This window comes from Herpailurus yagouaroundi, unplaced genomic scaffold, assembly GCF_014898765.1.
Source record: "Herpailurus yagouaroundi ecotype Mexico unplaced genomic scaffold, PumYag 140, whole genome shotgun sequence".
NCBI lineage: Eukaryota > Metazoa > Chordata > Mammalia > Carnivora > Felidae > Herpailurus > Herpailurus yagouaroundi.
This window is the reverse complement of record NW_024412395.1, coordinates 80,022,754-80,046,884: the sequence shown is the minus strand read 5'-3', so window position 1 is coordinate 80,046,884 and position 24,131 is coordinate 80,022,754. Positions and strand designations below refer to the sequence as shown.

Here is a 24,131-nt window from a genome sequence, read left to right as displayed (position 1 = left end):
TTAACTATTTAGTAACCTCTTCCTAAGTGCAAAGCACTGAACTGGGCACAGTTAGGAAGAAAGTGAATACAATGCAATGTCTGCCTTCAAATAATTATGACTACTACCATTTCTTCACCTCTTCTTTTCTGATTAACTGTATAAAGTCAACATTATTAGTCCATTCAGTAGATGATGAAATCAAAGTTCAGAGATGCTAAGTATCTTGCTATCATCCCAAAGCTGTTGATCCCAAGGCTACTGCCGCCTGTAACTCCATGTGACATAATGTCTGTAAACATTGGGCAGGGCATGGTGACGCTGCCACGGGGCTTCACCTAAATGCCACAAAAGCCCCAAGGAACAAAGGATGGATCCTGACGAAGATGTCTTGGAGGAGGAGGTATTGAGCTAAGCCTGGAAAGTAGAAGTAGAATAGAGACAAATGAAGTAAAACTTAAACTTTTATCCTAGTGCTCAGTGGAAACACTCAAACCAAGTTTACAGAGGTGAGACCGTGTGCCATGTCATTTGTATTGAATATTTCATACTTCTTCCAATTTGGAACACAGTTACTGAGGACGTGCTGATGGCAAGTTGACAGTAGTGGAAAGAATAAACATTTCTTACAGCATCTTTCCTGATTGGTCGCAGTCAGCTGGGTCTACATGAAAAGCTAGTCAAAACCTACATAGCCTTTTATAGCAATGGGAGTCTGCTACTACCCTGGTGACAAAGAGGAAATACTGGATTGTTTCTTTTTAGTTCTGCCTTGAGAGTGGCTGGTGATGGCAATAGAAGGTTTTTCTTTACAACCAGGCTTTGGTCCAGGTTCTCCACCCTCAAAATTTATAAAAGGAAACTTTATAAGTGTAAAGACTCCTGAACTAAAAAATGGACACAGGTGATGGGGAAGGTAGGTGTATGAACTGGAGAAGAGCTCTGTGTCCTAAAACTTTCACTTTAACCCTGGTCCTGAGGTAGCAGGTTATTTTGATTAGCCATCCCATCACAAACTTCCAGGACCTCCACACCTTATCCACACACTCCAGACCTTGCCAGAAACAATTTTATTCATGGGAGCATGGTGAAGCCAAGTACCAAAGTGGAAGACTTTCTCTGGCAAGGATCCCAGCAGAGATCTCTAACTAGTGAACTGGCAGGAGACAAGTAAAATGTGGCCCATTTTGGATTCACTATACTACAGACTGACCTGTTTTAATATGTCCCTTTTCTTATTACAAAAGTGGTCATTAAAAAAGAGAAGGTAAACTTCCAGTATTTAATGTAGAAAAGCTGGAAAATGGAGAAACATGCAGTCACTTGTAGTCTATAACTAACTTAAAATTTTAGTATATATTCTTTCACATTTTTATGTGTATATTATTTGCCAAAAATTCAATTATGCTGTACAATTTTCTTTTTTCACTTAATAATACACATTTTTTCCCATATCATTACATAATCTTTGAAAACATGATGTATAGTGGCTACATGATATTCCCTTCCATGGATGTTCCATATGTATTTAACCAATTTCTAATTATCAGACATCCAATTTGTTTCCAAGTTTTTGCTATTGTGAACAATGCTGCATAGAAGATACTTATAGAGGGGTGCCTGGGTGACTCAGTCCGCTAAGCATCAGACTCCTGAGCTCCGCTCAGGTCAGGATCTTGCAGTTCCATGCAATGGAGCCCCGTGTCAGGCTCTGCGTTCACAGTGTGGAGCCTGCTTGAGACTCTGTCTCTCCCTTCTCTGCCTCTCCCCCCCCAAAAATAAGTTAATTAACATTAAAAAAAGAAGATACTTACAGACAAATCTTGGCACATTTTTTTATTATTTAAAATAAATTAAATTAAATTATTTAAAACATTTTAAAATTATTTTCTTTGGATGAACCCAAATGTAGAATTAGTAAGCTAATCTTTAATTTCACCCTACCCCAGTCCATCTTACTTTTAAGTGAGCTGGGGGCAGGGGGGCGGTGCCTGGGTGGCTCAGTCGGTTGAGCATCTGACTCTTGATTTCAGGTCAGGTCATGATCCCAGGGCCATGGGATAGAGCCCTGCATCAGGCTCAGCATTTATCATGGAGCCTCCTTGAGAGTCTCTCTCTGCCCCTCCCCCTCAAAAAAAAATTAAGTGAGCTTGGGACAAGAAGCCCGGTAATTCTGAGGTGACAAAAACCTCAAAGTTCCACAAGATAATGATGTTTACTAAAAGATTTTAACAGATTAACATTGGATTCGCTAGGGAACTAGGTGGATGTGGTTAAAAGAGTAAAATATTTTTAATGCTGCTAAAAAAAAAAGAATCAAAAGATAACTCAAAATGGGTCAGAGACCTAAATGTAAGAACTAAAATCATAAAACTCTTACAAGAAAATATAAGAGTAACTCTTCATGACCTTGCCTAATGGCAATAGTTTTGGACATATAATGCCAAAACTTTTAAGCAGCAAAAGAAAAAATACATCAATTAGACATCATCAAAATATACAAATTTTGTGCTAGAAGAGACCCTATTTAGAAAGTGAAAAGACAATCCCCAGAATGGAAGAAATTATTTGCAAATCTTCTATCTGATAAGAGACTAGTATCCAGAATATATAAGCAATACTTATACCAGAACAGCAAAAAGATAATTAAAAATGGGAAAGGATTTGGAGGAACCAAGATGGCGGAACAGCGTGGAAGCTTTTTGTGTGTCTTGCGTCCATGAAATACAGCCAGACCAACACTAAACCATCCTACACACCTAGAAAACTGATTGGAGGATTAACACAACAATCTGCACAACCTGAACCACAGAATTCAGCGGGTACGTGGCATAGAGAGCTGAAGTTGGGGAGCAAGAAGCCACTAAAGGTAGGGAACCCCTTTTGAGGGCAGAGAGAGGACAGAGACTGGGGAGGGGGGGAGCATATGGGAAAAGCACCCCTCCCCAAAAGCAGCTGGAGAGAAAGTGGAAAATTGGAAACAGCCACAGGGACTAAACTAAAAGGGGAGAAAGGAGAAAGGAGAGGGTTTAAATTCCATTAAGACTGTAAACAAGGGGAGCGCAAAGGCTGCAACTCTGCAGCTTGATACCTGGCGATGCTCTGGTGGGAAGGGTGAATCCCCAGGAACAGAGTGGGGTCTGGGAGGTTCTCGGGCCACACAGGGAAAAGCAGTTTCACTGCTGGGGGGCATTTGGTAGAGACTATTGAAGCCACCTGGTCCCAGAAGACCCTGGAAGGCAGCCACATTCGCTGGTGCTGGGACAAGGTCGTTGGGGGTGAAGCCTGGTGCCAGATTGTGTTGTGATTTTCCATAATCCCTGAAATGCTGCTGCTACACTGTCTCGTGAACTTTTTTGGGGGCGGGCTGGCACCTGGCCGCAGTCTCGGGGCACTGGCAACAGCATGGCCCAGCAGGCATTCCTGGGTGCAGCCGATATTCAGCCATTGCTCATTCAGCCATTGCTCGGTGAGACCCTCCCACAGAGGGGCGGAACGGGTCAAAGCCGCAGTCCTTCGGAAGTAAGGGGCCGGGGAAAACAGCCACATCTGACACAAAACTTGGGAGAGCAGTACTGCCTCAGGCCTGGTCACAGAGAGTGAAAAAGCGGGAGTGGACGAGAGCTAAAGACAGAGGACCGGTCTGCAATTGCTGATCCAGGAGAACAGACTGGGTAGCTGGGTGGCACCATTTTCACTGCTCCCGCGAATGTGCATACGCATCTATGAGCACCGCAACAATCCACCCCAGTAGGCTAGCAGCGCCATCTAGTGGAGAGCAGAGCTGTTACACTGAGCCCCACCCAACTCTGCCAACATTGCTCTTCAAGAACACAAGCCTCACCACCGGGCTTAATTTATGGACTATAAAGAGCTACATAGACTGACCTGTAGGGGAAAATGAAGCAATTTCAGTCCTACTTCAATGTGTTAGCAGGTTCATCTATTCAATTTTTTTTCTTTTTTTATCTTTTTTTTCTTTTTCCTTTTCCTCTTTTACAATTCTTTTCTTTTTCTTGAATACAGAAAGAGAAAAAATTCATTTTTATTTTCAATTTTTATTAAAAATATCTGTCTTTAATTTTTATTACTATATTTTTTACTTTTGTGTAATTTTTTTTCAAATTCTACTTTCCTTCCATCATTTTATATTGGTCTACTTCAGTGTACTCGCCTTTTCAAATTTTCAAACAATTTCCTTTTTTTTCTTTCTCTTTTTTCTCTTTCTCATTTCTTTTCATTTTCTTGAATGCAGAAAGAGAAAAACTTCATTTTTACATTCAATTTCTTTTAAAAATATATTTATTTAATTTTGTATACTATGTTTTTTGCTTTTATGTAAATTTGTTCAAATTCTATCTTACTCCCATCATTTTATTTTATTCTACTACAGTGTATTCACTTTTTCAAATTTTCAAATGATTTCTTTTTTCTTTTCTCTTTTTTCTCTTTTTCTTTTTTATCTTTTTTCTCTTTTTCATTTCTTTTCTTTTTTCTTAAATACAGAAAATGAAAAAATTCATATTTATTTTTAATTTTTATTAAAAATATTTTTCTTTCAATTTTTTTCTACTATATTCTTTCCTTTTGTGTATATTTTTTCAAATTCTATTTTACCCCCATCATCTCATTTTAGTCTACTTCAATGTATTCATTTTTTCAAATTCTCAAACAATTTCCTTTTTTTTTCTCCCCCTCTTTTTTTCTCTAATCGGTCAAACCACTTTCAACATCCAGACCAAAACATGCCTAGGATCTAGAATCGTCTATTCTATTTGTGTGTGTGTGTGTGTGTGTTAAGTTTTAATTTTAATATTTTTTTAATTTTAACTTTTTTAATTTCAGTTTTTCTACCTCATTAATTCCTTTTCTCCCTTCAAAATGACAAAACAAAAGAAGTCACCCCAAAAGAAAGAGCATGAAGAAATGACAGCCAGGGATTTAACCAACACAGATACAAGCAAGATGTCTGAACCAGAATTCAGAATCATGATAATAACAATACTAGCTGGAGTCAAAAATAGATTAGAATCCCTTTCTGCAGAGATAAAACGAGTAAAAAATAGCCAGAATGAAATTAAAAGTGCTATAACTAAGCTGCAATCATGGATGGATGCAGCGGCGGCAAGGATGGACGAGGCAGAACAGAGAATCAGCCATATAGAAGACAAACTTATAGAGCATAACGAAGCATAAAAAAAGAGGGAGATTAAGGCAAAAGAGCACGATTTAAGAATTTGAGAAATCAGTGACTCATTAAAAAAGGAACAACATCAGAATCATAGGGATCCTAGAAGAGGAAGACAGAGAAATAGGGGTAAAAGTGTTATGTGAGCAAATCATAGTGGAAAACTTCCCTAACCTGGGGAAAGACACAGACATCGAAATCCAGGAAGCACAGAGAACTCCCATTAGATTCAATAAAAACCAACCATCAACAAGGCATATCATAGCCAAATTCCCAAAATACTCAGGCAAGGAGAGAATCATGAAAGCAGCAAAGGAAAAAAAGTCCTTAACTACAAGGGAAGACAGATCAGGTTTGCAGCAGACCTATCCACAGAAACTTGGCAGGCCAGAAAGGAGTGGCAGGATATATTCAATGTGCTGAATCAGAAAAATATGCAGCCAAGAATTCTTTATCCAGCAAGGCTATCATTAAAACTAGAAGGAGAGGTAAAAAGTTCCCCAGACAAACAAAAATTAAAGGAGTTTGTGACCGCTAAACCAGCCCTACAAGAAATTTTAAGGGGGATTCTCTGAGAGGAGAAAAGATGAATGAATGAATGAATAAATAAATAAATAAATAAATAAATAAATAAATAGCAAAAGCAACAAGATTAGAAAGGACAACAGAACACCACCAGAAATTCCAACTCTACAAGTAACATAATGGCAATAAATTCATATCTTTCAGTAGTCACTCTAAACGTCAATGGACTCAATGCTCCAATCAAAAGACAGAGTAACAGAATGGATAAGAAAACAGGACCCATCTATATGTTGTTTACAAGAGACCCACTTTAGAGCTAAAGACACCTTCAGATTGAAAATAAGGGGATAGAGAACCATCTATCATGCTAATGGTCAACAAAAGAAAGCTGGAGTAGCCATACTTATATCAGACAATTTAGACTTTAAATAAAGACTGTATCAAGAGATGCAGAAGGGTATTATATCATAATCAAGGGGTCTATAGACCAAGAAGACCTAACGATTGTAAACATTTATGTGCCAAATGTGAAAACACCCAAATATATAAATCAATTAATCATAAACATAAAGAAACTCATCAAGTTACCATAATAGTAGGAGACTTCAACACCCCACTCACAGCAAAGAACAGATCATCTAATAAAAAAATCAACAAGGAAACAATGGCTTTGAATGACACACTGGACCAGATGGACTTAACAGATATATTCAGAACATTTCATCCTAAAGCAGCAGAATATACATTCTTCTCCAGTGCACATGGAACGTTCTCCAGAATAGACCATATACTGGGACACAAATCAGCCCTAAGTAAGTACAAAAAGATCGAGATCATACCATGCATATTTTCAGACCACAACGCTCTGAAACTCAAAATCAACCACAAGAAAAAATTTGGAAAGGTAACAAATACTTGGAGACTGAAGAACATCCTACTAAAGAATGAATGGGCTAAACAAGCAGTTAAAGAGGAAGTTAAAAAGTATATGGAAGTCAATGAAAATGATACCACCACAACCCAAAACCTCTGGGACACAGCAAAGGCAGTCATAAGAGGAAAGTATATAGCAATCCAGGCCTTCCTAAAGAAGGAAGAAAGATCTCAGATACACAACCTAACCTTACGCCTTAATGAGCTGGGAAAAGAACAGCAAATAAAACCCAAAACCAGAAGAAGACAGGAAAAAATAAAGATTAGAGCAGAAATTAATGCTATCGAAACAAAACAAAAACAAAAACAAAAAAAAACAGTAGAACAGATCAATGAAACCAGAAGCTGGTTCTTTGAAAGAATTAACAAAATTGATAAACCACTAGCCAGTTTGATCAAGAAGAAAAAGGAAAGGACCCGAAAATAAAATCAAGAATGAAAGAGGAGAGATCACAACCAACACAGCAGAAATAAAAACAATAATAAGAGAATATTATGAGCAATTATATGCCAATAAAATGGGTAATCTGGAAGAAATCGACAAATTCCCAGAAACACATACACTACCAAAACTGAAACAGGAAGAAATGGAAAATTTGAACAGACCCATAACGAGTAAGGAAATCGAATCAGTAATCAAAAATCTCCCCCAAAAACAAGAGTCCAGGGCCAGATGGCTTCCCAGGAGAACTCTATCAAACATTTAAGAAAGAGTTAACACCTATTCTCTTGAAACTATTCCAAAAAATAGAAACGGAAGGGAAACTTCCAAACTCTTTCTATGAAGCCAGCATTACCTTGATTCCAAAACCAGAGACCCCACTAAAAAGGAGAACTATAGACCAATTTCCCTGATGAACATGGATACAAAAATCCTCAACAAGATATTAGTCAACTGGATCCAACAATACCTTAAAAAAAATTATTCACCATGATCAAGTGGGATTTATACCTGGGATGCAGGGCTGGTTCAATATCCACAAAACAATTAACGTGATTCATCACATCAATAAGAGAAAGGACAAGAACCATATGATCCTCTCAATAGATGCAGAGAAAACATTTGACAAAATACAGCATCCTTTCTTGATAAAAACCATCAAGAAAGTAGGGATAGAAGGAGCATACTTCGACATGATAAAAGCCATATATGAACGACCCAACGCTAATATCATCTTCAATGGGGAAAAACTGAGAGCTTTCCCCCTAAGGTCAGGAACAAGACAGGGATGTCCACTATTGCCACTGTTATTCAACAAAGTATTGGAAGTCTTAGCCTCTGCAATCAGACAACACAAAGAAATAAAAGGCATCCACATCGGCCAGGAGGAGGTCAAACTTTCACTCTTCGCAGATGACATGATACTCTATGGAAAATCCAAAAGATTCCACCAAAAAACTGCTAGAACTGATCCATGAATTCAGCAAAGTGGCAGGATATAAAATCAATGCACAGAAATCTGTTGCATTCCTATACACCAACAATGAAGCAACAAAAAAAAGAAATCAAGGAATTGATCCCGTTTACAGTTGCACCAAAAACCATAAAATACCTAGGAATAAATCTAACCACAGAGGTGAAAAATATATACACTGAAAACTATAGAAAGCTGATGAAAGAAATTGAAGAAGACACAAAGAAATGGAAAAAGATTCCATGCTCCTGGGTAGGAAGAACAAATATTGTTAAAATGTTGATACTACCCAAAGCAATCTACATATTCAATGAGATCCCTATCAAAGTAACATCAGCATTCTTCACAGAGCTAGAACAAATAATACTAAAATTTGTATGGAACCAGAAAAGACCCCAACTAGCCAAGGCGATCTTGAAAAAGAAAACCAAAGCAGGAGGCATCACAATCCCAGACTTCAAGCTATACTACAAAGGTATAATCATCAAGACAGTATGATACTGGCACAAGAACAGACACTCAGATCAATGGAACAGAATAGAGAACCCAGAAATGGACCCACAAATGTATGGGCAACTAATCTTTGACAAAGCAGGAAAGAATATCCAATGGAATAAAGACAGTCTCTTCAGCAAGTGGTGCTGGGAAAACTGGACAGCGACATGCAGAAGAAAACCTGGACCACTTTCTTACACCACACACAAAAATAAACTCAAAATGGATGAAAGACCTCAATGTAAGACAGGAAGCCATCAAAATCCTCGAGGAGAAAGCAAGCAAAAACCTCTTTGACCGTGGCCGTAGCAACTTCTTACTCAATACATCTCCAGAGGCAAGGGAAACCAAAGCAAAAATGAACTATTGGGACCTCATCAAAATTAAAAGCTTTTACACAGCGAAGGAAATAATCAGCAAAACTAAAAGGCAACAGACAGAATGGGAGAAGATATTTGCAAATGATATATCAGATAAAGGGTTAGTATCCAAAATCTACAAAGAACTTATCAAACTCAACACCCAAAAAACAAATAATCCAGTGAAGAAATGGGCAAAAGACATGAATAGACACTTCTCCAAGGAAGACATCCAGATGGCCAACCGACACATGAAAAAATGCTCAACATCACTCCTCATCAGGGAAATACAAATCAAAACCACAATGAGATACCACCTTACACCTGTCAGAATAGCTAACATTAACAACTCAGACAACAGATGTTGGCAAGGATGCGGAGAAAGAGGATCTCTTTTGCATTGTTGGTGGCAATGCAAGCTTGTGCAGCCACTCTGGAAAACAGTATGGAGGTTCCTCAAAAAACTAATAATAGAACTACCCTATGACCCAGGAATTGCACTACTAGGCATTTATCCATGGGATACAGGTGTGCTGTGTTGAAAGGATACATACGCTCCCACATTTATAGCAGCGCTATGATGGACAATAGCCAAAGTATGGAAAGAGCCCAAATGTCCATCGACAGATGAATGGATAAAGAAGAAGTGGTATATATATATATATATATATATATATATATATACACACACACACACACACACACACACACACACACAATGGAGTATTACTCGGCAATCAAAAAGAATGAAATCTTGCCATTTGCAACTATGTGGATGGAACTGGAGAGTATTATGCTAAGTGAAGTCAGTCAGAGAAAGACAAAAATCATATGACTTCACTCATTTGAGGACTTTAAGAGACAAAACAGATGAACAAAGGGAAGGGAAACAAAAATAATATAAAAACAGGGAGGAGGACAAAACAGAAGAGCCTCATAAATATGGAGAATAAACTGAGGGTTTCTGGAGGGGGGATGGGCTAAATGGGTAAAGGGCATTAAGGAATCTACTCCTGAAATCACTGTTTCACTATATGCTAACTCATTTGGATGTAAACTTTAAAAAATAAAAAATAAAATTTTTAAAAAATGGGAAAGGATATGAATAGATGTTTCTACAGAGAACATATACAAATGGCCAATATGCACATGAAAAGATCTTCAACAGAATTAGTTATTAAGGCAATGTAATCAAAACTACAATGAGGTATCACTTCATATATAATAAAAAAAAGAGAAAGAAAGAAGAAAGAAAGAAAGAAAGAAAGAAAGAAAGAAAGAAAGAAAGAAAGAAAAAAGAAGGAAAAAAAGAAAGAGGAGAGGAAGGAAGGAAGGAAGGAAGGAAGGAAGGAAGGAAGGAAGGAAGGAAAGAAAAAATAGACAATAACAAGTGTTGGCAAGGATGTGGAGAAATTGGGACATTGCTGGTGGGAATGTAAAGTGGTGCAGCCACTTTACTAAAACAGTTTAGCAGTCCTCAAAAAGTTGAACATATACTTACTACATGATCCAGTAAGTCCATTCCCATGTATATACCCAAGGGAACTGAAAGCATGTATCCACACAAAAACTTACACATGAATACTCATAGCAGCATCATTCATAAAGTCCAAAAACATGGAAACAATCCAAATTTCCATCAGTTGATGAATAAACAAAATGTGCTCTGTCAATTCAATGGAATATTTTTTAGCCATTAAATGAAATGAAGTACTAATGTATTCTTCAATATGGATGAACCTTGAAAACACGCTACGTAGAATAAGTCATATACAAAAGGAAACATACTGAATGATTTGTTCATAGGAAATATCCAGGGACGCCTGGGTGGCTCAGTCGGTTAAGCATCCGACTTCGGCTCAGGTCATGATCTCACGGTCCATGAGTTCAAGCCCCGTGTCAGGCTCTGTGCTGACAGCTCAGAGCCTGGAGCCTGTTTCAGATTCTGTGTCTCCCTCTCTCTCTGACCCTCCCCTGTTCATGCTCTGTCTCTCTCTGTCTCAAAAATAAATAAACGTTTAAAAAAAAAAAAAGGAAATATCCAGAATGGACAAATATGTAGAAATAGAAAGTGGATTAGTGTTTGCTCAGGGGCTGGAGTGAAGGGGAAAATAGGAAATGATGGCTACCAGGTATGGAAATTCTTTTAAGGTAGATGAAAATGTTTTGAAATTAGATTGTGCATGTGCACAACTGTGAATATACTAAAAACCAGTGACTTGTATAGTTCAAAAGGATGAATTCTGTAAAATGTGAATTATATCTCAATGAAAAAAGAAAGGGATGTCTGGAATATGTCACAATCATATGTCACAAACTACCTTGCGATTGTTAATTGTATGGTGTCAACTTGATGGTTAAAGGATGCCTAGATAGCCAGTAAACATTATTTCTGGGTATGTCTGTAAGGATGTTTCTGGAAGGGTTAGTATTTAAATCTGTAGACTGAGTAAAGAAAATCTGCCCTCATCAAATTGGGTGGGCAACCTCCAATCCATTAAGGATTGGTCCAATAAAAAGGAGGAGGGGCAAATTTTCTCTCTTTTTGAACTAGGATGGTCAACTTCTTCTACCTTTGGACATTAAAATACTCTTGGTTTTCTGGGTCTTTGGACTCTAGGACTTACAACAGCAGCCTTCCCTGCTCCCCACTCCCCAGCCACACCCTTACAGTGTAAACAATAGAGAATCTTAAAGGTTTCTAAGGAAAGTGACAGAGCTGCAATTAGGGAGATTCTTCAGGTTCTATGTATAAAGTTATCATAGAATTAAGAGGGTGGTGGCAGGATCAGTGAGAACGCTATGATCATAGTTCAGTGGAGAAATGATGGAGGCAGAAGAAATGTAATAATAGAGATAGATGGAAAAGGCATTATAGGTACAGAACCAACTAATTTGGAAACTAGCTGGATGAAGAAACATAGGAGAGGGTGGGTCAGAGTGAAAATGATATTCTGGAGGTGCTGTTAACTGAAATTGAAGACACAGGCAGAAAAGCAGATTTGGAATGGAGGTGTTTTTGTTTTTGTTTTTAATATTTGGAATATCTTGAGTTTGAGGTGCGAAAAGGAAATGAAGTGGAAACACTGGCCAGGAAGCTGCAGGGCAAGATTTGAACTTGAAGAGTCTGCACTAGAAATGCCAACTTGTTAGCAGCACAGGAGTAGTAACCGAAGCTACAAGATTGTTAAAAGAGAACATATAAAAAGAGAAACAAAGGGGGCGCCTGGGTGGCGCAGTCGGTTAAGCGTCCGACTTCAGCCAGGTCACGATCTCGCGGTCCGGGAGTTCGAGCCCCGCATCAGGCTCTGGGCTGATGGCTCAGAGCCTGGAGCCTGTTTCCGATTCTGTGTCTCCCTCTCTCTCTGCCCCTTCCCCGTTCATGCTCTGTCTCTCTCTGTCCCAAAAATAAATAAACGTTGAAAAAAAAATTTTTTTTTAAAAAAAAGAGAGAAACAAAGGAGTGATCCTTGTGAATATCCACATTTATGGATCTGGAGAAGAAAGATACAAAGAAGACTTGGTCAGAAGTCTGTCCTTGACAGAACTTCTAGGGTAAAATACGCTGGAGAAGTAGGAAGGGGACAATGACCCCATAGAATCTAAGGACTACAAGTTTGGTAAGTAAGCTCAATATTGCTCTTGGATCTTATAGATGTGGCAGAATGATTAAGGTGAAATCCAGATATCAGGGAAGTATGGAGTAAATGGGTAGGAGAGGGTATAGTCTAAAACATACCTAAGACAGTAGCTTGAAAGAGAGGGGCATGGGGTGCTGGGGTGGCTCAGTTAGTTAAGGGTCCAACTCTTGATTTTGGCTCAGGTCATGATTTCACGGTTTGTGGGATTGAGCCTGGAGTTGGGCTCCACACTGACAGTGAGGAGCCTGCTTGGGATTCTCTCTCTCTGCCCCTCCCCTGCTTGCTCGCTATCTCTCTTTTTCTCACTCAAAATAAACGAATAAACATTTTTTTTAAGGGAGACAGGCTTTATTTGATGAAGGAGTCAGAACTTGTTTTTAGACCAAAGGTTCAAAGACAGAGAGAGAGATAAATGATACAAGACAGTTGAAATAACATTCAGTCTTGACAGAAGACTGACCTATGCCAAAGGAAGCACTAAGAAGAGGATGCAAATCCCAGGTTTCAGGCAGGAAGTCCTTACCAAATAAGGAAGAAAAGATGTTTCTTGTATCATCATTTAAATAGTGAAAAATAAAATAGTGAATAACTTAAATATGATACAAAACATATATAGACATGACTACTTGAATGAAAAGAAAGAACAGTGTTAAATATTATGCCATTTATGGGGGTGCCTGGTAGCTCGGTGGGTTAAGCGTCCAACTTCAGCTCAGGTCATGATATTGCAGTTTCTGAGTTCAAGCCCCACGTCAGATTCTGTGCTGACAGTGCAGAGTCTGGAGCCTGCTTCGGATCCTGTGGCTCCCTCTCTCTCTTCCTCTCCCCTGCTCGTTCTCTCTCTCTTTCAAAAATAAATAAAAACATTTATTAAAAACAATTATGCCAGGGCGCCTGGGTGGCGCAGTCGGTTAAGTGTCCGACTTCAGCCAGGTCACGATCTCGCGGTCTGTGAGTTCGAGCCCCGCGTCGGGCTCTGGGCTGATGGCTCAGAGCCTGGAGCCTGTTTCCGATTCTGTGTCTCCCTCTCTCTCTGCCCCTCTCCCGTTCATGCTCTGTCTCTCTGTGTCCCGAAAATAAAAATAAACGTTGAAAAAAAAAAACAAAAAACAAAAAACAATTATGCCATTTATGTTTAAAATAAATGCATCAAATGTGTTTATGTTTTAAGAAACTGGACCTTTTACTGTATGTAATTTTTATTTTATTTTCATTTTCATTTTTTTAATGTTTATTTACTTTTGAGAGAGAGAGAGAGAGCGCACGAGCAGGGGAGGGGCAGAAAGAGAGAGAAAGAAAGAGAAAGAGAGACAGAATCTGAAGCAGGCTTCAGGTTCCGAGCTGTCAGCACAGAGCCCAATGCAGGGCTTGAACTCATGAACCGTGAGGTCATGACCTGAGCCGAAGTTGGACACTTAACCGACTCAGTGACCCAGGTGCCCCATTTAAATTAATTTTTTGAAGTTACAATATGTGCTTCGCATAAAATGAAACAAATAATACAACTGCATTTATTTAAAACTCCCAGTATACTACCAACGTTGGGTATTGCGAGACTCAATATAAAGCTTAAGGATCAAAACAGCGTCATGTTAGTAAAAGAACAGACAGAAAAATCAATGGAATGCAACAAATAGTGCCAGAACAACTGGACATACATTAAAAAAGAATATAGACACAGACCTTGTACCTTTCACAAAAAGTAACTCAAAACGATCATAAACTTAAATGTAAAATGCAAAACTACAACTTCTGGTTAATAACAGAGGAGAATATTTAGGTGATCTTGAGTTTAGTGATGATTTCTTAGAGCACAAAAGCACAATCTGGGCGGGGTGGGGGGAATGGATTAATTGAACTTCATTAAAATTAAAAACTTCTACCACAGACTGAGAGAAAATATTTGTAAAACATATCTGATAAAGGACTTCTATCCAAAATATACAAAAAACTGGGGCGCCTGGGTGGCTCAGTCGGTTAAGCGTCCGACTTCACTCAGGTCATGATCTCGCAGTCTGTGGGTTTGAGCCCCGCGTCGGGCTCTGTGCTGACCACTCAGAGCCTGGAACCTGCTTCGGATTCTGTGTCTCCCTCTCTCTCTGACCCTCCCCTGTTCATGCTCTGTCTCTCTCTGTCTCAAAAATAAATAAACATTAAAAAAATTTTTTTTAAAAAATATATACAAAAAACTCTTAAAACTGATCAGTAAAAAAACCAAACAACTCAGTTTTAAAATGGGCAAAAGAGGGGTGCCTGTGTACGTCAGTTAAGCATCAGACTTGGGCTCAGGTCATGATCTCATGGTTCAGGTGTTTGAGCCCCACATCAGGCTGTGTGCACTGACAGTGTGGAACCTGCCTGGGATTCTCTTTCTCCCTCTCTCTCTGCCCCTACCCCACACATACTCCCTAGCTTTCTCTCTCTCAAAATAAATAAAAGCTTTTAAAAATAGGCAAAAGAGGGGCACCTGGGTGGCTCAGTCAGTTGAGTGTCTGACTTTGGCTCAGGTCACGATCTCACAGATAGTGAGTTCGAGCCCCACATCAGGTTCTGTGCTGACAGCTCAGAGCCTGGAGCCTGCTTCGGATTCTGTGTCTCCCTCTCTCTCTGCCCCTCCCCCACTCATGCTCTCTCTCTCTCTCTCTCTCTCTCTCTCTCTCTCTCTCAAAAATAAACATTAAAAAAAATTTTTAATAAAAAATGGGCAAAAGATTTGAACAGACATCTCAACAAAGAAGATATACATATTTTAAATAAGGATATAAAAAGGTACTCACCATCGTGCCATTAGGTAATCATAAATTAATACGTGTTATCACTATACATCTATTAAAATGGCTAAAATCCAAAACATTAATGCCACCAAATACTGGCAAGAATGTGGAGATACAGGAACTCTGCAAAATGGTATATATAGCCACTTGAAATACAGTCTTACATTTCTTCCAAAGTTGAACATAGGCTTACCATACACTTCAACAATTGTTCTCCTAGGTATTTACCCAAATGAGTTGAACATTTATGTCCACACAAAAATCAGCATAAAAATGTTTATAGCACCTTTATTCACAATGCCAAAACTTGGAAGCAACCAAGCTGGGTGTTAAACATGTAGGTAGCTCATATTTTAAGTGCACATATATTTTTAAACAATAATTAGAGGGACTCTTGGGTGGCTCAGTCAGTTAAGCGTCCAACTTCGGCTCAGGTCATGATCTCACGGTTCATGAGTTCGAGCCCTACATCAGGCTCTCTGCTATCAGCATGGAGCCTGCTTTGGATCCCCTGCCCCTGTCTTTCTCTGTCCCCTCCCCACCCACACTCTCTTTCTCAAAAATAAATAAACATTAAAAAATAATTAGAAAATTAAAATAATCATCCAGATAAATTTTTCTTTTAAACTTATAACATCCTAAACATTTTAATCAAATAATAATGCATCAGTTGGATTGTGTTAGGTTTAAAAATACAAATATAAACCCCACATTTTTTCTCTCACATGAAAGTCCAGAGGTAGGTAGTCTACGGCTGCTATAGTGATTCTGTCCTCATCCAAGAAGGCTCCTTTCTGCTCACCACTCAGCTGTCCCTATAGTGTGGCCATTATCCTCATAGTTCCAATGGAAGTTAAGTCTCCAGCCATCACATCCACATCCTAGTCAGCAGGATGGAAGAAGGGATAAAAAGGTGAAGGGCAAAAAATAACTGCCTTTCTTAAATTTCTAATTCCAATATAGTTACCATACAGAGTTACATTGGTTTCAGGTGTACAATATAGTGATTCAGTAATTCTATATATTACTCAGTGTTCATCATAAGTATACTCTTAATTCCCTGCACCTATTTCACCCTTCCCCTCACTTCCCTCCCCTCTGGTAACCATCAGTTTGTTTTCTATATTTAAGAGTCTGTTTTGGGGGGGTGGGGGGTGCCTGGGTGGCTCAGTCATTTAAGCGTCTGACTTCAGCTCAGGTCGTGATCTCGCAGTTTCTGAGTTCAAGCCGTGTCGGACTTTGTGCTGACAGCTCAGAGCCTGGAGCCTGCTTTGGATTCTGTGTCTCCCTTTTTCTCTGTCTCTCTCTGTCTCTCAAAAATAAATAAACATTTTTAAAAAGTTTTTAAAGAGTCTGTTTTTTGAGTTGTCTCTTTTTTTTCTTGGTTTGTTTTGTTTCTTAAATTCCACGTATGAGTGAAATCAGATGGTATTTGTCTTTCTCTGACTTATTTCATTTAGCATTATACTCTCTAAATCAATCTATGCTGTTGCAAATGGCAACATTTCATTCTCTTTATGAATGAGTAATAAATATTCCATTGTTTATATACCACATCTTCTTTATCCATTCATTTGTCACTCAACACTTGGATTGCTTCCGTAATTTAGCTATTGAAAATAATGCTGCAATAAACATGGGGGTGCATATATCTTTTTGAATTAGTGTTCTTGTAATCTTTAGGTAAATACCTAGTAGTGGAATTACTAGATCATATGATAATTCTATTTTTAATTTTTTGAAGAACCTCCAGCAGCTGCACCAGTTTGCATTCCCATCAACAGTACATGATGGGAATGAAGGAACAGAAAAGGGTTCCTTTTTCTCTACATCCTCTTCAACATTTGTTATTTCTTCTCTTTTTTATTTCAGCCATTCTGATAGGTATGAGGTGATATCTCATTGTGGTTTTGATTTGCATTTCCCTGATGATCCGTGATGTTGAGCATCTTTTCATATATGTGTTGGCCTTCTGTATGTCATCTTTGGAGAAATGTCTGCTCATTTTTAATCAGATTGTGTTTAGCTGTTGAGTTGTGTAAGTTCTTTATATATTTTGGATACTAACCATTTATTGGATATGTTATTTGCAAATATCTTCTCCCATTCTTCAGGTAGCCTTTTAGTTTTGTTAATTGTTTCCTTCACTGTGCAGAAGCTTTTTGTTTTGATGTAGTCCCAATAGTTTATTTTTGCTTTTGTTTCCCTTGTCTCAGAAGACATGTCTAGAAAAATGTTGCTACAGCTGATGTCAGAGAAATTACTGCCTGTTTTCTCTTCAAGGATTTTTATAGTTTCAGGTCTCACATTTAGGTCCTTAATCCACTCTAACTTTGTTTTTGTGTATGGTAAAGTAGTTCAGTTTCATTCTTTTGCATGTAGCTGTCCAGTTTTCCCAATGCTATCTGTAGAGGAAATTGTCTTTTTCCCTTTGCATAGTCTCACCTCCTTTGTCTTAAGCTAATTGACCATATAATCATAGGTTTATTTCTGGGCCCTTTATTCTGTTTCATTGATTTGTGCCAGTATCATACTGAAAAAACAACGGTCTTTTAAGGGAAGTTCTCAGCAACTGCCAAATGATTCTGCTGCTAACATCTTATTGGCCAGGACCTAAACACATGACCACATCTAGCTACAAATTGAAGCTTGGACAAGTAGACTATATTCTGTGAGGCTTCGTGCCCAGTTCCAAATCAAGGCTTCTATTACGAGGGAAAAAGAAAATGAATATATGAGGACAGCAAGCAGGGTCTGTCCACAGCCAAATTGACAAGGCTGACCTCAAATTCTGACCTCTTGATGGTATAAATAACATCCTTAATCCTGAAAACTTGCTTCTAAAATCTCAGAGGAGAAGAAGAGATTCTCATATCAAACACTGCAGATAAAGGTGTCAAGTGACTCCCACTATGGCCTATTCATGGAAGAGGATTGAAGAGGTTGGGGAATGGCATAGAACAGTGTTAAGGGCGGGAGAAACAACAGGGATAGAAGTATTGGTCAACTAGGGGTTTACTAGTCAATCTTCCTAACCAGTGGCTCAGAAAAGCAGCCCTGAGACCAGGAGTTCTGCTTCTGAAAAGAGGGGCTAGAGATGGGACAGAGAAATAAGGATAAAAGTAAGAAGAGAGGGTAGTTTTGTTAGTGATGAAGAATCAACTACTTGAAAGTTGAAAGGAACCACCTAGGCTCTAGGGCAAAGTCAATATTCTCAAATATATAGACAGATAGAGATGAGAATTTGGAAAACAGAAAGAAGAGATAATATCAGCCACAGTTCTGTCATCCATACGCCACTTTGTAACTATTTCTTTCTGGCCCTTTGTTTTCCTATGGGAGGTATTTTCTGTTTTATTTTAAGCATAGTTAACATAAACATACTATTTTGTACTCTTTTCCAGGTAACATGAATATATGAGCATTTTTCTCATTATGATATTCTGTCAAGGCCATATTGTGAACTGGTTAAGCATTTGGGCCCCAAAGTAGCTCTCTTCATGGCTTGAGTTTATACCCTAGTATGGGGTGATCACGGATAAGCTACTTAACATCACTTTGCTCATTTTCCTTATCTATAGAATGGGAAGAAAAAATAATGAGAACAATAATACCTACCTCATACAGCTGTTTTGAGGATTAAATGAGATAATTCGTTTATTTGTGTTTATCTATTTGTGTAATTATCTATTTGTGTAAAGAGCTAATAATAGGGGCGCCTGGGTGGCTCAGGCGGTTAAGTGTCCGACTTCGGCTCAGATCATGATTTCACGGTTTGTGGGTTTGAGCCCCAAGTCAGCTCTATGCTGACAGCTCAGAGCCTGAAGCCTGCTTCAGATTCTGTGTCTCCCTCTTTCTCTGCCTCTCCCCCTGCTTGCACTCTGTCTCTCTCTCTCTCTCAAAAATCAATAAACATTAAAAAAATTCTTTTAAAAAGAGATAATAACAGTTTGATGTAAGCTCTTATTATTTACAAACATAATTTTAATGGTTACATAAAGTATCAACCAGTGGACCTATCATCATAAGCATACCCTTATTACTGAACACTTGGCTAATTCTCAGTTTGGGGCTATTATAAGGTTTGAAACATTTTATTGCATTTATCTCTTTTATATTTAGGATTATTACTTAAAGTAACATCTTAAGAATCTTCATATATATTTTAGAACATTTTATTTAAGCTAGGTGGTAGGTACCATGGGTATTCATTACATTGTTATCTAATATAACCCTTTTTTAGCATGTCTAAAATATTTCACTAAAAACCATACTCAAAAAGAATAAGAAATGCATCTAGTAATCAAATACTCATATGAAAAACTATCAAAGGAGGAGTCATAGACTCTACTATTCAAGTGAGAAAAATAACTTCCATGGACACTAGCGGACCAAGATGAGGGCCTTGAAGGCTCTCCACGCTCTAACAATAGGCACCTCCTAGCTTACCACTCACCATTGCTCACATTCTCTCTATGCCAGGTAAAAGTTACACTCAAATTTTCTAAAACATGTCTTGCATTTCCCCTGTCTCTTCACTTGTGTTGTCTCCTCACCTACAGCATATTCTCCTCTCCATCTCAAAATCCTACAAACTTTACAAGGTTTGGTTCAATATTTCCAAAATAACTTCCCCACAGGGTGGTATCATGATAATAGTGATGTTCACATGGCATCACCAAAGCAGTTACAAAAACTCCTTTATTGGGAGGGTGCCATATCAGGCTCAAGTGGCCCCAAGCACTCTCTTGTCTTCCTCTTCCCCTAAGGGCTTCAAGGTGACAGCCAGGAAATCTACACTGACACTTGTCAGCTCAACTATTTCCAGCTTAGCTGAGCTTCTGATAGACACCTTTATTCATGGCTGGAATCCCCAGCCATAGCTATGCATCAACCCATGGTTGGACTTCTTTCCATTACTGGACACCCATCCATGACTGAACATCCTAATTATGGCTGAATGTTTCCATCCATAGCTAGACATCCCCACCAATGGCTAGACATTCTGCCAACATATAGATATCTCCCCGTGGCTAGACATCTCCATCCATGTCAGAACATCCTACCAATGACCAACAGCTGGAAATTTCCATCTCTGATTGTGTATTCTAACCCCCATGACTGGGCTGGGCATTCACAGTCATGGCTGGACATCTCCCCTCCCCCATGACTAGACATCCTCCCTGATGACTGAATAGTCCCCATGGCTGGATCTGCCCTGTATGTACCTATAAAGGGTTTGTCTGGGAGGGGAAAGACAAACTCCCCCAATGGGTATGCTCATAAAAGCTCTTTCATTTAAGTAAGCAAGGGAAGGCAAGGCATTATTCCTCCCATTTCGTCAGCCTAGGCCTGAAATCATAATCCCTCTTTACTCCACCCCAAACTACTTGCCAGTGAGCAAAACACCTAAGCAAACACTTAACACTCTTCTCTTTGGGGCCTAGGGATTGGTTGTGTTAAGAATAATGTAATACAAAAAAAAAAAAAAAAAAAAAAAAAACAAGAAAAGTGATAAAAGTAAACAGAACGAAAGAGTATAATTTAATAAATTATTGTTTAAAAAGAGGGAAGGGAAAGAGAAGGAAAGAAAAGATGCTGATTTTCCAAGCTCTATATTTTCACCATGCCAGGAAGGTGGGATAAGGGGAGATATGTGGCCATGCCACCTATCTGTGGGGAGAGGATAGAGGCTGGAAAGGTAAAATAATGACTCTCATAAACAGCAGAGAGGAGTATGATGCCTTCTCTGAAATGATGCTACACATTTCCAATGTTTGTTTAATTTCTAAAGAACACCAGATGATAGGCTGATGGTTGACATTCTAGATCTAGCACTATCACTGATTTTTTTTTTCTGAGATTTGGGAACAAGTCACTTAAAAGCTGTGTGCCTCAGTTTCTTTGATCATAAAATGGATGTTCTCATTCTTTTGGTATTCATTATGGTTGGCTATCCACAGGGATTCATTCCATGCCCCACTTTTTCATTTTGGACACCATGTGCCTCAGAGGAGCTGAACCCCTCTCCAGACCAGGAGACTGAAGCTGGGCTGGTATAAATCAACCATGGTGATCCTATTCCCTCTGCCAAATGCTGGTTTAAGAATGGGCATGTCATTCAATGACATGCCAATGAGAAATATGGAAAAGAAACACTTGGGGAGGAAGGCTTCTAGGGAAATTTTCCTTTGATCTTAAGAAGGAACACAAAGAAGAGGTGTTTTCCTTTCTGTCATTTGGGTGTGATACTTGGACCTGTGGCCATCTTGTAGTCATTAGATGACAATTCTGAAAATAAAAGCCAAAACAAAGAAAGTACAGAGCGGAAAGATAGAAAGCACTAAGTCCTTGATGACATCATTCGATCAGTGACTTAACCAAGCCAGCATCTATACCCCTACCTCTGGACCTTATGCTTAACAAGCATAAACAAACAAACAAACAAAACTGGTATTTTTGTTGTGAGTTACGTCTTCCATTACTTGCATCTTGCATCTGTTACTATCATTTTGAATGATAAAATAGTTAATCAAGAAGGTTCACGTTAATGTGAAAGATTTTCAAAATTCAGTCCTCAATAGAATACAAGATATCATATTACTACTTTTTATTTTAAAATAGAAATAGAAATTAGACTATAACAAGAATACATCGAAGAAACGAGGTTACAAAAAATCAAAACATATCTGATACCAAAGTCAATAATTCCAGCAATTGGTAAAGCTCAATCAGTGAATAAAGTCTAACTATAAAAACAGCTAATCCAACTGGATGACAGACTCAGGTAAAACACCCTGAATGGCACACTAAATCTTACACTTCAAGTCCTGAATCATAGACTATCCATTTTTGCCATAATCTTAGAAAATTTGAAAGGTAAAAAAAAAAAAAAAAGGAATGTAAACACAATGAAGAAATAAGCCTAAGTACATCATACACATACTTTTGTAACCGAATGTACTGATCCATTTTGTAATCATTGTAAATTGTCTATTTTTTAGTGTGTTTAAAACATTTAAGAAAATCTAATGTATTAGACTTGTGGTTTCAGTTGAATAAATGCTTGATTAAGTTTACCATCAATATTTATATACAGAAATTTAATTCATTAAATGTATCAAGTTTTCATTTATAGGTTACCTTTTAAATTCATTTAGATTTATTATCTTTTTCAAATATTTTTTCTAGTTTTATTGAGAAATAATTAACATACATTACTGTCTAAATTTTAAGGCATACAGTGTGATGGTTTGATTTACATATACTATGAAATGATTACCATGATCAATTTAACTAACATCCATCTTTTTATATAGATGCAATAAAAAGAAAAGAAAGGACAAAGGAAAATTTTTTTCTTCGTGATGAGGACTCTTGGGATTTAATTTCTTAACAACTGTCCCGTATATCATACAGCAGTATTAGCCACTGTTGTACATTACATCCCTAGTACTTACTTATCTCATAGCTGGAAGTTTGTACCTTTTGACTACCTTCTTCCAATTCCCTCTCCCCCAACCTCTGTGGTTACCTCTGGTAACCATAAGTGTGATGTCTTTTTCTATGAGTCCTTTGTTTGTTTTTTGTTTTCAAGATTCCACATATATGTAAAATACAGTATTTTTCTTTCTGTGTCTGATTTATTTCGCTTGCTTAATGTATTCAAAGTCCACCTCTGTTATTGCAAATACAAGTTATCTTAATAATATACAAAAAATTCATAAAACTAAAAAGCAATATAAATAAATACTTTGTTTCTGGGTTTGGTCTGCAATTTTTTTGTGAGCCAAAGATCCTATACATGGTATTTTGAGGCAAGTTACTCGCAAGAGTGGGGATGATCCCGCCTCAAAAGTAAAGAGGAAAAAAAGGTAAAAAACATGTGCTATTCCAGCATAAGAAACAGAATAAATGGAAAATGCTTATCACCTGGTCTGGATGGAACAGAAAAGGATGCCAAAGCTGTCAGGTCTCTAAGATCTCTCTCGGTTTCTTTCTGTAATAATTAACACAAGGTTCTGTTCATGAGGACAGGCATATACATTATTCTTGCAGGTGCCCCTCAACAATGTTACATTCAAAAGTATACTCAGGTGTCCCACACTCATTAAAACAAAAAGCAAAAATAACTGCTTATGAATGGTCTGAATACTCCTTTCATGCTTTTCAGTCTTGCTGATTGGTCACAGCAAAACACACACAAATATGCACATAAGAAATACACACCATTTAAAACCAAGTCAAAAAATATAAAAATAAATATATATTTTTTTAAATTTTAAATGAGGGGTGCCTGGGTAGCTCAGTTGGTTAAGCATCTGACTCTTGATTTCAGCTCAGGTCATCATCTCACATTTCATGAGTTCGAGCCCTGTGTGGGCTCCCTCTCTGACAGTGTGGAACCTGCTTGGGATTCTCTTTGTCTCCCTCTCTCTCTTTCCCTCCCCAGCTTTTGCGCTCTCTCTCTCTCTCTCTCTCTCTCTCTCTCAGAATAAACTTATAAATAAATAAATAAATAGATAAATAGATAAATAAAAACTTTAAATATTTTAAATTTTTTAATGTTTATTTTTGAGAGAGAGAGAGAGAGAGAGAGAGAGAGAGAGAGAGAGAGAGAGAGAATGCATAGGGGAAGGGCAGAGAGAGAGGGAAACACAGAATCTGAAGTAGACTCCAGGCTGTGAGCTGTCAGCACAGAGCCCAAGGTGGGGCTCAAACTCATGAACCGCAAAATCATGACCTGAGCCGAAGTCAAACACTTAACTGACTAAGCCACCCAGGCACCCCTTAAATGATATTTTTAAATAATGATCTCTTTT

General features: G+C 38.2%; 1 protein-coding gene across 2 annotated transcripts in view; it reads right to left on the bottom strand.

Moving 5' to 3' along the window:
* The window catches only part of CASP10 (caspase 10), a 61,907-nt gene extending 38,334 nt beyond the window's left edge, over positions 1 to 23,573 (bottom strand). Inside the window, exons 1-2 of one of the 2 annotated variants that reach the window (XM_040475838.1) lie at positions 23,242 to 23,573; positions 16,035 to 16,190 (exon numbers count right to left, since the gene is read on the bottom strand). The gene's annotated coding sequence lies outside the window, so the exon portion shown is untranslated. Of the gene's footprint in view, positions 1 to 3,867; positions 3,887 to 16,034; positions 16,191 to 23,241 lie in introns of those variants that run through there. The other variant, XM_040475839.1, reaches the window with a different exon arrangement.
* Positions 23,574 to 24,131: the final 558 nt, after the last annotated feature.